Raw genomic sequence first — 13,835 nt, 5'->3', positions numbered from 1 at the left:
TTAATAAGCAAGTCTCACACTAAATCTGTCCACTAATATTAATGCAACCAATCCGTATTACGAACTAACGAAATAAACCCTTAATTTACACTTTCAACACTTACCTCTTGCAAAACAATAGACAATAAAAGTTTAATTCATTGGAGGATCAAAAAATTCACGTTCCCCACTAAAAAACATTACAAAATAACCATTAACCACAATGTCACAATGATTGAAAGCACTCAAAGCAAACATAAGAAGAATTACCCACGGCAAACTTACAAATCTAACTCCAAAATACTTACCAGGCACAGTTGTCACAGATTAATTGGCAAAGAGGTGAAAAAATTGAGAATGATAGGAACAAGAAGGAAGATCAAAGAAAGAAACCAAATGAAATAGAGAGGGTGACAGAAGAAGAAATCAACAGAAAAAAAAGGAAAAAACATGAAATTGATACAAAATAAGAAAAAAAATATGAGGAGTGAAGGGAGAGTGGAGAGATGGACCGTTGAGGGAGTAAATTTAGGAGAAAATCCCTCACCAGTATTTTTTTACAACTACCCCACTAACTCTTATCATTATCCACAATAGATTTTTTTCAGAGTTTTAAAACAAAAATAATTTCCCATTTTGTATACGCAGGGATTTAAACACAAGATCAAAGGGTAAGCTAAAACTTTACAACTGAACCAACAAGCTCATTCTTGCCAAAACTTGCACGGAAATTAAATTTAAGCCGAATATGCAAAGATAGAGGTAAGAAAAAAATAACAGAAATTCCAAAGAAAGAGATTTGAACACAGGACCTCATGCACACATCTAGAGCACTTATCCACTGAAATAGATTAATCTACTGGACAACATTTCCACAATCCTAACTCAAAATCAAGATGCAACCACTCTTGGTTTTACTAACCAAGTTTTTGGGATGTGACAACTCTCCCCTCTTTAAAAGAAGTTCATCCCTGAAATTCCTGCTGTCATGCTACTGCTGCACAACTTTGATTTTGATGCAATCCAAACAATATTCCACTCCCTTTCCGGACAACATATCTAATGAACTTTCTATTCACTAGCTTGGATTATCTCAAGAAACTTTATACAAAAATAACTAACTATTCCACAATCCCAAAATCTCAGAAACTCCAATGACAATCAAGCACTTAAGTACAACCAAACACTTAATCAATGCAAGGTAAAATTAACATAGATCGCAAATGTACATGTATTGCTGCTAGATGCATCTTGATCCTCTCAACACCTAGTTGCACAAACCAGCTTTTAATTCCCTCTCTAAGCTGTAGCTTGCATCCGACTAAGAGAATGTCATGAACAATCTCTAACACGATGCTCAATGGATCTACATATAAAACATGCTCTCGTTTCCTCCAACATTCGCCTGGATGGCACCTATTACATTAAGCACAAATCAGAACCTGGCCTACGCTCACAATTGCCTCAACCTCCTAAGGCCTAACTATTCTGACTCATTTCCTAGGTCATGGATTCAAATCAACAGGACCAGAACTCCTCTTATTCCGTACGTTATTCTTTTCCTTTTCCTCGCTTTCTAAACGATTAATCTCTTCCACTAACTTAGTTTTATTCGACCGAAGTCGCTTAGTTACTAACCCTCAACTCACAAATACAGATTAGACCTTAGCGGCCCTTTGCAGATCTCTAAACATATCCTAGGGCACAACATCGTCTCTAGCTTCTTGATTATCACCCTAAAAAATGGGCGTCTCAACAATATCGCTAATTTCCAAATTGGGCATGCTACCCGAAGAAGAGGACTCAGTGTGACCATTCAAAAACGTCTGGCACGTCCTTGTGCACCACGATCACATATACCGCAGAAACTGATCTTAGTTATTTATAGTTCAGAAGTCCCAAAGTTTAGCTTAGACTTATGCTTAAACCCTAAGTCTAAAGTATAGTTGATATATTTATCTTAAGGTAGAGATGTCTTATTTTACAGTTTCTAAATCTAATAGTTTTATTAAAATACTAAAGTAAAAGTAACTAAAGTACAGTTAACTAAAGTACACATACTTACTTGGATCGACGTCGGAGACTTGGATTCACATGTGATAACCAGACATCAAAATGTTATCAAAATTCAAAATTCTGAATTAAAACAATTTCATAAAGAAAATTTTGGAACCCAAAAATCATGGCTCGAGTTTTGCAACCTAGCTCTAATACAACTAAATGTAACACCCCATACCCAGCCTAGCTATTATGGCTGAATTTAGAGGAATTACATTAGTTTGATTTAAACCTCAGAAATTTAAATCCAGTTTTAGAACTCGTTTGTGCTGAAAATATTATTTTTTGCAAAACACATGCAAGTTTTTTTTATGAAATCTTTCATAGAATTTATTTATTTTTCAGAAAAACACTTAATTTGATACTTAAACTTGTAGCGGAAATTCTAGAGTAGAAAAAATTGAAAATCTTGAATTAGATTTGAGAAAACGTATGTTTATTGTTTGTGTATATTCTGAAACTTTCGTTGTTAACTTACGTATAACTTATTTCAATATTTGCAATGGAAAAAACCCATTTTTGTTTAATTTTAAAAACAAAGCCTTCCTTTAACTTAATAGAAAACATGCAGAAAACTTAAAACAAATAACAAAACCCAAAACCAAAATCAAATCGAAAGACTTAGTCCAAAATAAAAAAGTCCCAAAAACTTAATTAAAAATAATCAAACTATCTTAAGTTAGAAATCAATCCAAGTTCTTGCATCCCTTTCGATCATAAATTTCTTGATTTTCTGAGAGCAAAACAAATAAAGAGTGACCTTACGAGCTTAGTGTGTAACACATCCTAAGCAACAAATCAGATACAAATAAATAAAAATATATGTTTCTAGATACAGATTCAAACATATTCTTATATACAGAATCAAATGTATTTTCATAGTTAGATACAAATACATATTTAAATTTAGATATAACTGCCGACACAGATCCTACCCCCATCTGTTACACAGCAACTTCATCCAACCAATCACACCAATTAGGACTACAAGAGTTCATCCATCCAATCAGATCGGGTTGTGGTGGTATGCCACTCATAAAGGTCAACTAAGCTACTAGACAGATATTGCGGTTTTACCACCAAAATTGTAGTAATACTGCTAGAATACACTTCCTCCATCACAAATCAAACTCACCCCGATGCACATGCATAAATAAACTAACACATGTATCCCATAAATAGATGCCATGCATGCTTTTCATACGTAATCATGCTTTTGGGGTTGTTAGAACACAGAACGCACAAGTATTTTTCACATACCTTACTTATATTACATACAGATGCATATCAAAAGATGTCACATTTCAAGTCTTATTTAAGCCAAACGGACCCTACGATAGGTCTAATTATGAATTTCAGAGTCAAACGAGCATACATGGATTTTTAAAAAAAATAGGCCCACATGCCCGTATGACCCACACAACCCAACTAACTAGCCCGTGTGGTCCATACGGCTTGACACATGGCATCACACACGCCCGTGTGACCCACATAGGCAGTACACGGCCTACCACATGGTCGTGTGACCCACACGAGTTACCATTCAGTCATGTGACCCACATAGTCTGCCACATGGCCATATGACCCACACTGTCTGCCACATGGCCACTTGGCTGTGTGACCCACACAATCTGCCACATGGCCTGGCACATGACCGAGTGATAACGACAAAACACTTTTTGGCTTTACATTATTTCCTGTTTTTCAGTTTTTTGTTACACACCTGGTCATTTCTCAATGTGAATGCAACCGTGAAATTTCCAGTATCTAAGAGTTAATAACCAAGTCTTGCACTAAATTCGTCCACTAATTCAAACACAACCAATCCATTACTACAAACTAACGAAACCATCCATTAATTAACACTTTCATCCCTTACCTCTTGCTAAACAACAACCAATAGAAATTTAATTCACTGGAGGATCCAATAATTCATGTTCCTCACCTAACCAACATTGCAAAATAACCATTAATCTCTACTTCACAATGATAGAAAGCACTCAAAGCAAACATATGAAGAGTTACCCACAGTGAACTTACAAATCTAACTTCGAAATACTTACCACGCATAGCTATCACAGATTAATTGGCAAAGAGGCAACAAAATCGAGAACGATAGGAACAATAAGGAAAATTAAAGAAAGAAACAAAATGAAATAGGGAGGGCTATAGAAGAAGAAATCAACAGAAAAAAAAAGACAAAAGGAAAAAACATGAAATTGATACAAAAAAATGTAAGGAGTGAAGGGAGAGTGGAGAGATGGATGGTTGAGGGAGAAAATTTAGGAGAAAATCCCTCACCACTATTATTTTACAACTACCCCACTAACTCCTATCATTTTCCACATCAGATTTTTCCCGGAGTTTTAAAATAAAAATAATTTTCCACTTTACATATGCAGAGATTCAAACATAAGACCAAAGGGTAAATTGAAACCTTACCACTGAACCAACAAGCTCATTCTTACCAAAACTTGCGTGGGAATTAAATTTAAGCCAAATATGCAAAGATATAGATATGGATAAAAGTAACAAAAATTCCAAAGAGAGAGACTTGAACACAAGACCTCAAGCACACATCTAAAGCACTTATCCTTTGAAAGAAATCAATTGACTTGACAATATTTTCACAACTCTAACTCAAAATCAAGATGTAACCACTCTTGGTTTCACTAACCTAGTTTCTTCTAACCTGATTTTTCGGATGTGACAATTTTATTCAATTCAGTCTGATTCCCAATATTTAGTACCCATAATCACAATTTGATTCATATGATAATTATAAACTTATCTTGATCCATAACCACACATACAAATAGATTTATAAAGGAAATAGTAATCTTTCAAATTTGAGTTTCATTTTCTAATCCGATATCAATGTCATCCTCTATAAACCTTCTAATATCTATTTTTATCAAAATCTCAAAACGAGTTTACAAATAAATCTCCTTAGTCCTTATATGGAACAACTAACAATTTTCACCTTACAAATCAATCATTTTTCATATTTAAACTTAAAATCTAACTATTTAACACCAAAAGTTTTAAGGAATCATCATTGGTCATTTTCTAAAACTTTAATAGTTTCGAAAATTAACTCAAGAGTCAACCAAATTAAGCTTCTAGGACTTCAAAAATAAAAAAATTACAAGAAAATGACTCAATTGCACTAACCGATTAAAAACATGAAGTTTTGGAGCCCTAAGTTGAAAGCTCTGAAATATGAAAGTGGTTTCAGTTTTTCTTTTTGGGGAAGAAGACGAGAAAATGCTTTCTCCTCTTCCCACTTATGTTGTATCATATATAATATAAATTTAAATATTATAAAACTTTATGATTAGACATAAAGCTTTCCACCACCGTCCACTAGAATTTCAATGTGGTATAATTAGCACATTGGTCCTTAGTTTAAGTTTCTAATTAAGAATCTATAGTAATTTTAAAATTTATCACTTTTACAATTTAGTTCAGTTATCTTAGTTAACCACTAATTTGATAAAATTACCCATCAAAAATTCAATTCACCTATAATATAAATCTGTAAAATATTTATAGGTTCGATTTATAGGAACAGGGTCCTAAAGCCGCATTTTTCATACCTCTGGCTTTAGGATCATTACATTTGTACCTTGAATAGCTATCAATGAAGCAAACTTGCTAGACCTAATTTAATATAATTCAATACTAGCCTCATAAAAATTAAATAATAATATTTACGAACACTTTCTACAAAAATGACATTTTAGAACCGTCAATTTTGACACCACTGGAAACCAGGTCGTTACAATCCCTCCACTTGAGAAATTTTGTCTTCAAAATTTACCTGGAAAGAGGTGGGGGTATTGGATTTCGGTTCCATATCAATTAATTAGTTTACTATCCATTTTTTATCAATCTTCAAACTCGTCTAAGTGAATCGCATAATCTTTCACATGCTATTGATATTCATATATAAGATTTTACATTCAAATCATCAAATTACGATTTCAATCAAATTCATATTTCATTTAACCTATTCATATGTTATAATATTATTAATCTCGCTCAGACTCAAGCAAGATGCATAGATCAACTAACTTGTATCCCAATCTAGCATCTTAAAGCATCACTGGATAAAACTGAAGCAATCATACTGACACATAAGTGTTTTATCAGATTAAGTTGGAGCAATTACACTGGCACACTTAGTGCATCACCGGATAATTCCTAGGAAATATACTAATACATGTAGTGCATCATCGGATAAACGAAAGGAAATATACTGGCACATGTAGTGCATCACCAGATTAATAGAAGCAATTTTACTGGCGCATACAATTCATCATCGGATGAACTGAAGCACATATATTGGAACACACAATGCATCATCGGATAAACCAAAACATCTATACTGGCACACATTGTGCATCATCAGATAAACCGAAGCATCTATACTAGTACACAATATGCATCATCTGATAAATCAAAGCAACTATACTGGCACACACATTGCGTCATCGAATAAACCGAAGCATATATACTGGCACACATAGTGCATCATCGGATAAACCGAAGCATCTATATTGGCACACACAGTTCATCATCAGCTAAACCGAAATATAACCTACAAATTTAAGAGACAACAAATTTCTAATTTTTTTTCTAAGTTCTATTCACATTCTTTCAATCTCTATTGATCATTCCAATGTCGTTGTAACACTCTATTCTTTTCTTTTATTTTTAAATTCAATTTTAACACCGAATACCACATACCAATTAAATCGTGCTACTTTCTATTTTATTCAGTTCAGTTTGATTCCCAATATTTAGAGCCCATAATCACAATTTGATTCATATGATAATTATAAACTCATCTTGATCTATAACCATGCAAACAACATAGATTCGTAAACATGTAAATTTATCTTAAATCTTAAAAATAATACACACAGTCCCTTTGCTACTGATTCACCAATAATAATTCCTCGACTCATTAAATATTTTCAAATATAAGACCAAATCATTAACAATTAGCATCCGAATCCTGACTTAGACTCGGCTCAACCTTGGCATGTACCTCTAAACTTAATTTCGTGTTCGATTTTACCAGTGAATAGGCTAAACCTATAGCCGGAGTGACTACGATAAATTTTATTCAACTTTAAACCATTGTAAGGTTTAATTCAATCAAATGAACATTAATCATTAAAACCAACCATTTACAGGATTTGTACGAGCTTACAAAAGCTCTAAGAGCAAATTTGAGGTTGAATAGGGATTATACATCCATCATATGATACCAAATTCTATAGGAGCATTCACTTAAGAACAAACCAAACTAGACTCAACTAGGTACATGCCAAATTAGAGTAAAAATGTAATATAAAAAGTTAATGAGTTCGGGATTGTTGACTGGATGCTGAAGTCGTAGTTCGAATATCTTGAATTATACATAACCTGCGTGTGGAAAATAAATTGTATGTTGTGTAAAGAAACTTAGTAGTATTTCTATTATTCAAATAAGAAATTTTCAAGTTAAGAAAATTGTAACATGCAACTATTATGTCATTCATATCAAGAGGAAAACCAATTCATTTAGCATTGCAATAGAAGTGATCAATTCCATTTACATGTCAACACCTATCGTAAAGCCTTTCCTAAAATTAAATACCATTCACGAGTGAAACATTTATATCTTTAACATTATAAAAATTAATTTCATGTTCATTCCACAATCATAAACCATTAAAGTCTCTTTTTGAAGTCGGCCGACTCATTTATATTAAATTCAACCTCCCCTAGTGGCCGTTTCCAATTTATTAACATAGAAGTTCATGTATTTCCTTTATCGTGATTCACATATATATATGCACAATTGATGCCATAACATTATACTATTTCATTTCGATATCTTTTATCGAGTCACAAACTCATACCAATTTCACATAACTTATTTCATTACATTATTTTATTGTCAATCAATTTCATTTCATTTTTAAGTTGCCAATTCAAATTATAATATCACGCCTGACAGAACCATTCATTTTTCACATATCATATCCTGTAATTATTTTCAATTACATATCATACCCTAAATTCGGTCGTATTTCCATACTCGTATCCTTTACACTGTTCTTATCATATGACAATGATTTCATTACAATTCAAACCAATATATATATTCACATTCAATTTCAGAATCACAATTCAATTCATCATCAGCACACAATATCTCATGATAAATGTGTCTTATGAATCATCTTAAACATGAACAAATAACTAGTTAGGAATATATCATATTAACATGTCATTTCCCAAACTGAATAATTGAATTTGTCATAATTTCATACCAATCTTTCGGGCTTATAAATCCAGTTTAAAATTTTCTTCACATTAATTATTCTTTTCATTATCATTATAATTTTTTTACATATTAAATCCCTATGAACTTGACTCGGACACGAACAGACACAAAAATCCAATCAACACTGCAATTTAACACCTGGTGCCTTATCAAACAATTTCTAAAAAAAATAGATTGCGCTCAGCGCTTATTGGTATGACCGAGGTAAAAGTTGCGCTTAACACTTATCGACATGTAGTTGAAGTAACCATTTGGCACCCAATGCCTCATTAAAATGTCGAAAGTAATTTGTTTGCGCCCGGAGCTCATTGGTATAACTGAAGGAAATGTTGTGCCCAACACTCATTAGAATGTCCAAAGTAAAATGCACCCAACGGTCATCGACATATAGTCGAACTAACTCCGTCCGAGTAGTTAATATGGTAATCATGTATCCAATTCCCTTATAAGTTCAATTCTCATTTTATCAATCTTAATATCATCAATTCATCACCCATGATATCATTTCATACATAACATAGCATACCGTCTTAAATGCAAACCAATTTCACCATTTCATTTAGTTTTAATATTTTTACTTTTATTCACTTTAATCTTCTACCTCAATAATCAATTAAATTCACACCAATATGATTCGATCAGTCATAATTAACTATTGATTCATTTTATAACTCTTCTATTATTTTTTTCCTCCTCCTCTCCATTCCACTTACTTTGTTTACAAGTATTTATACAAGAATTTTTAGTCTTAGTTTGGCATACTTTGATGTAACACGAATTAGCCTTTCACTATTTATACATATACTTTTAACGAAGTTTTCTTCTTGAGTAGTATTCACTAATTTATTTATATCTGATGCTACAAAATTGAAAATTAAGATCCGCTTTTTGTTTTTGAAACTAGAATCAATGAAATTATTACCATAAAAATTTTAGAATTTATTTCAAAGTATATTAATACCAGTTTTTTTTAAACCTCCCTTGTTCTACTACTAGGCAACTTCGACTATTCTTCACTAAAAAATAAATATCTTTGAGTACAAATCTCATATTATGTTGTCGTTTGTTTCCTTTGAAAATAGATTGATATTGTCTCATAAAAAGTATTATATCTTATAATCTAGAATTCCATTGCTTTCACCGTTGCTGTTGTGTAAAACCAGGATCAATAATATTTAATTTCATATTTGATTCAACCTCTAACTCAATTCCTACATTTTTTTTGAATTTTCAAATTTGTACTACCACTACTGTCCATAAAGTGTTTAGTGAAACAGTTTGCTTTTCCATGATTTGATTAAGTAAGTTTTTCTCATTTCATTATATAACATACTACATTTCAAAAAAATTCAATGTCAAAACATATAATCACTAAGTTACATAAATTCTTATTTCCATTCAAATGAGTCCTCTAATTCGATAATCAATATCAAAAATAGCATTTTAAACTCAAATAATCATTTTCAATTTGCCTCGGTTTCATACTTTGCAAAATAAAATAAATATGTAACGAATAATGATTCAATTTATAGAAATACAACTATAACATGAATTAACTTAGTAAGTTCCATATGAACTTACCTGGAAAAACAACAACCAAATGAACTTTTAAGGACTATTCGACAATTTTTACTTTTCTGCAAGTAGCCTCAATTTGGTTAAATTCTTTATCTATAAAATAATTCAGTTCAGTTTATCAATTCCAAACATCTTATATCATCCTATTATAAGCATGTATTAGTTCAATTGCATTTTTTCATGTCCCCTAAAATTATGAATTTTATTCAATTTTGTCCCCTAAAACGAAATAGTCATATCTTCCAAATTTGAGCTTCATTTTACAATCTGATTTCAATATCATCCTCTATAAACCCACTACTATCTATTTTTATCAAAATCTCATAATGGGTTTACAAATAAATCTCTTTAGTCCTTATATGAACAACTAACAATTTTCACCTTACAAATCAGTCCTTTTTCATATCTAAACTTTAAATCTAACTATTTAACACCGAAAGCTTCAAGGAATCATCAACGGTAATTTTCTAAAACTTTAATAGTTTCAAAAATTAACACACGGGTCAACTAAATTAAGCTTCCAGGATTTCAAAAATATAAAAATTATAAGAAAATTATTAAATTGCACTAACTGAATAAAAGCATGAAGTTTTGGAGCCCTAAGTCGAAAGCTCTCAAATAGGAAAGTGGTTTCAGTTTTTCTTTTTAGGGAAGAAGACGAGAAAATGCTTTCTCTCCCTTCCGACTTATGTTTTATCGTATATAATATAAAACTTTACGATTAGACATAAAGATGTCCACCATTGTCAACCATAATTTCAATGTGGTATAATTACCACATTGGTCCCCAGTTCAACTTTCCAATTAAGAATCTATAGTAATTTTAAAATTTATCACTTTTACAATTTAATCCCTATACCTTAGTTAACCACTAATTTGATAAAATTACCCACCCAAAATTCAATTCACCTATTATATAAATCTGTAAAATATTCCAGGTTCTATTTACAGGAATAAGGTCTCGAAACTGTATTTTTCATACCACTGGCTTTAGGATATTTACATTTGTACTTTGAATAACGATCAATTAAGAAAAATTAATTCAATACTATCCTCATAAATATTAATTAATAATATTTATGAACACGGTTTACGAAAATGACACTTTAGAACCGTAATTTTTGACACCACTGGAAAATAGGTTGTTACAAGGACAATAATACAAAGTTTTAATGTAATTCATGGATAATGTTATTCACCAATTTATTCGAAAAAATTAAAAGTGTTCTTAAATTAAAATACTACACTTAGGGCATGAAATCCAACAGCCTCTCACTTGCCCTAGTGAAGTAGATGAGTCATGTGTTACATACCTATGCCCCTCAGTATGTGTCTGAATGAGCTCTCTATCTAAAAGAGTCTTAGAAAAACAAATCCATAGGGTTTCTCCTCAAATGCGATATTTGTCTACATCCATTATTTTGTCAAACACTACTGTCTCCCTTAATGCGTTTTGTCCTTATATAGTTTCTTTTAGGTTTATCTATATCTGCACTGTTATAGTGCAATAGCTTTTACATACCTCATATTCGACCTTCCATAGTGAAGTTAGCAGTGTAACCCTACTTAACACTTATTCACAATATGAACCCATCGTTTAGGACAAAATCATAGTCCAATGTCAATTTGCTCGAATCCTGACACATTTGAATCAGAATCAATATATCCAGTAGGAGTAGGATCTCCTCTGGAATACAGAAGCATATAATCTCTCGTTCTCCATAAAACTTGAGTATATACTTAACTGCTTGCTAGTATCTTGGTCCTGGATTTGCCTAATATCAACTCACCATCCGAACTACAAAATAGATATCTGAAACACATATTAAGCATGTGGTAGTACTGAAACTGTAATAAAGAGCATGACATTCTCATTGATAGTATGATATATTGCATTTTCATAGGGTAGATTTTATGGTTGATGGAGGAGTTTCGTGGAGTAACGATGACATTTAAAGTTCACATATTGAGTTAGTATACTACACCTGAAGTACCACTACCCTGGTGTATGCGATTCTACAGAAGAAACAAATAGACATTGGCACTTGGATTTATCATAGTATGCTTGAATGTGTGCGGGATCAAACAAAGGGAACATTCTTCCCACATTTAATAACAGAGCTATGTAAGAAAGCAGGAGTACCCATAGAACCAATGGTAAAATGGGTGAGCCCTCCAAAAAAATTAATAGGGGATAGGACATACAAGTAATTTTTCATACTCCACAAAAAACAAATCGAAGAGAGAAGGAAATGAGGATTACAAGAGGGGGATGGAAGAGCTCACCTAACCTCTTCTTAAAAATAGTAATAAATTTTAGGACCTCAACACAAAGAAAGCACTACATTTTCGAGCTTGAAATGAACAAGGAAGGAAGCACCCACTATAAGATTACGACAATGTCATGATCAACTAGGTAACTTTGTTTGTAACACCCCTAACTCGTATCTGTTGCCAGATTAGGGTTGCAGAGCATTACCGAATAAATGAAACATATAAACATACATTTCATACATTATTATAAACACATTTTAAAACAATCATTCACATATATATCATCCCTAAATTGAGCTCTCAAGGCCCTAAAAATACATTAGAAACGATTCGGGACTAAATCAAAAAAATTTGGAAAGTTTAAGAAAAATTCATAAAATTTTGGAAATAAAGGTCACACGGCCGTGTGCCTCACACGGCTGAGACACACGTCCGTGTGTTAGGCTGTGTAAACTTCAAACTAGAAACACACGGCTGTGTCCCAGCCCGTGTCCTAACTCGTGTAACTCTCTAAGTTGGGTCACACGGTCGTGTCACACGCTCGTGTGCAGGCTGTGTAACTTTCGAAATAGCCCCACACACTTGTGTGCTAGGCTGTGTAACTAATTGACTTGCATACAAAGGAACCTATAGGGGACACACAGCCATGTTGCCAAGCCGTGTGTGAGTCACACTTCTATGTCTTAGGCCGTGTGGACATAAATTTGCCAAAAATAAAGTCATTTTCAACACAAACTTAAGCATAAACCTTAAGGCCTTTTGTGCACAAAATCAAGGAATCAAAACCCTATCAAAACATATACAAAATGACCAACACAAGAGTCCTAAAATCAACTAACCAATATGCCATTCAAGGCACCTGAAATGCAAACATCAAGACTTAGCTAAACATGCATACTTTACCACTTTTCATCCGTCAACTACTAGCTTCAAAAACTTACCAAACATGTCAAAACTTGACCATATTCAAACTACTTCAAAACATACCAAATAAGCCATTCCAAAACACATATCATAGGATAGCTATAACAACATAACTGGGCAAGCATTAAATGGTATCAACCAAGACAACTTATACATACCAAAATTATCAACTAACATTCAACTAAATACCATTACAAGTCCAATTATACATGCCATTATAACCTTGGCCAAAACATCAAAAGCTATTGATATTTATACTGGATAGTGTGATAGATCTCCAACGAGCTTCCAAATTGATCGAGCTTCTGATAATCTAAAAAAAAGAAAGAAATTACGTAAGCACATAATGCTTAGGAAGTTCGTAGAACATGAAACATAACTTACCATTTCATTTACATAACATTAAGTATAAGCATAATATAATCCAACCACAAGCTTGGCACAAGCCTATGCATCAGCAGCAATACACAAGTTAGTGCATTTATACATAATTTGTGACAGCCCTAAAGCGACCCTAGTAGGAAAACGGTTTCGAGACCGCTAAACCGAGTCACCAAATTATTTGAATATGATATTTATTGTCTAAAATAAATGTGTGAAAATTTTAAGCTTCGATTTAGTAAATTGCATGTGAATTTAGTCAATAGGACTTATGTGTGACATTTTTGAAATGTGATAG

The sequence above is a fragment of the Gossypium hirsutum genome, chromosome D05 (genome assembly GCF_007990345.1).
Source record: "Gossypium hirsutum isolate 1008001.06 chromosome D05, Gossypium_hirsutum_v2.1, whole genome shotgun sequence".
Lineage (NCBI taxonomy): Eukaryota > Viridiplantae > Streptophyta > Magnoliopsida > Malvales > Malvaceae > Gossypium > Gossypium hirsutum.
The sequence above is the reverse complement of the archived record's forward strand: the minus strand, read 5'-3'. Positions refer to the sequence as shown.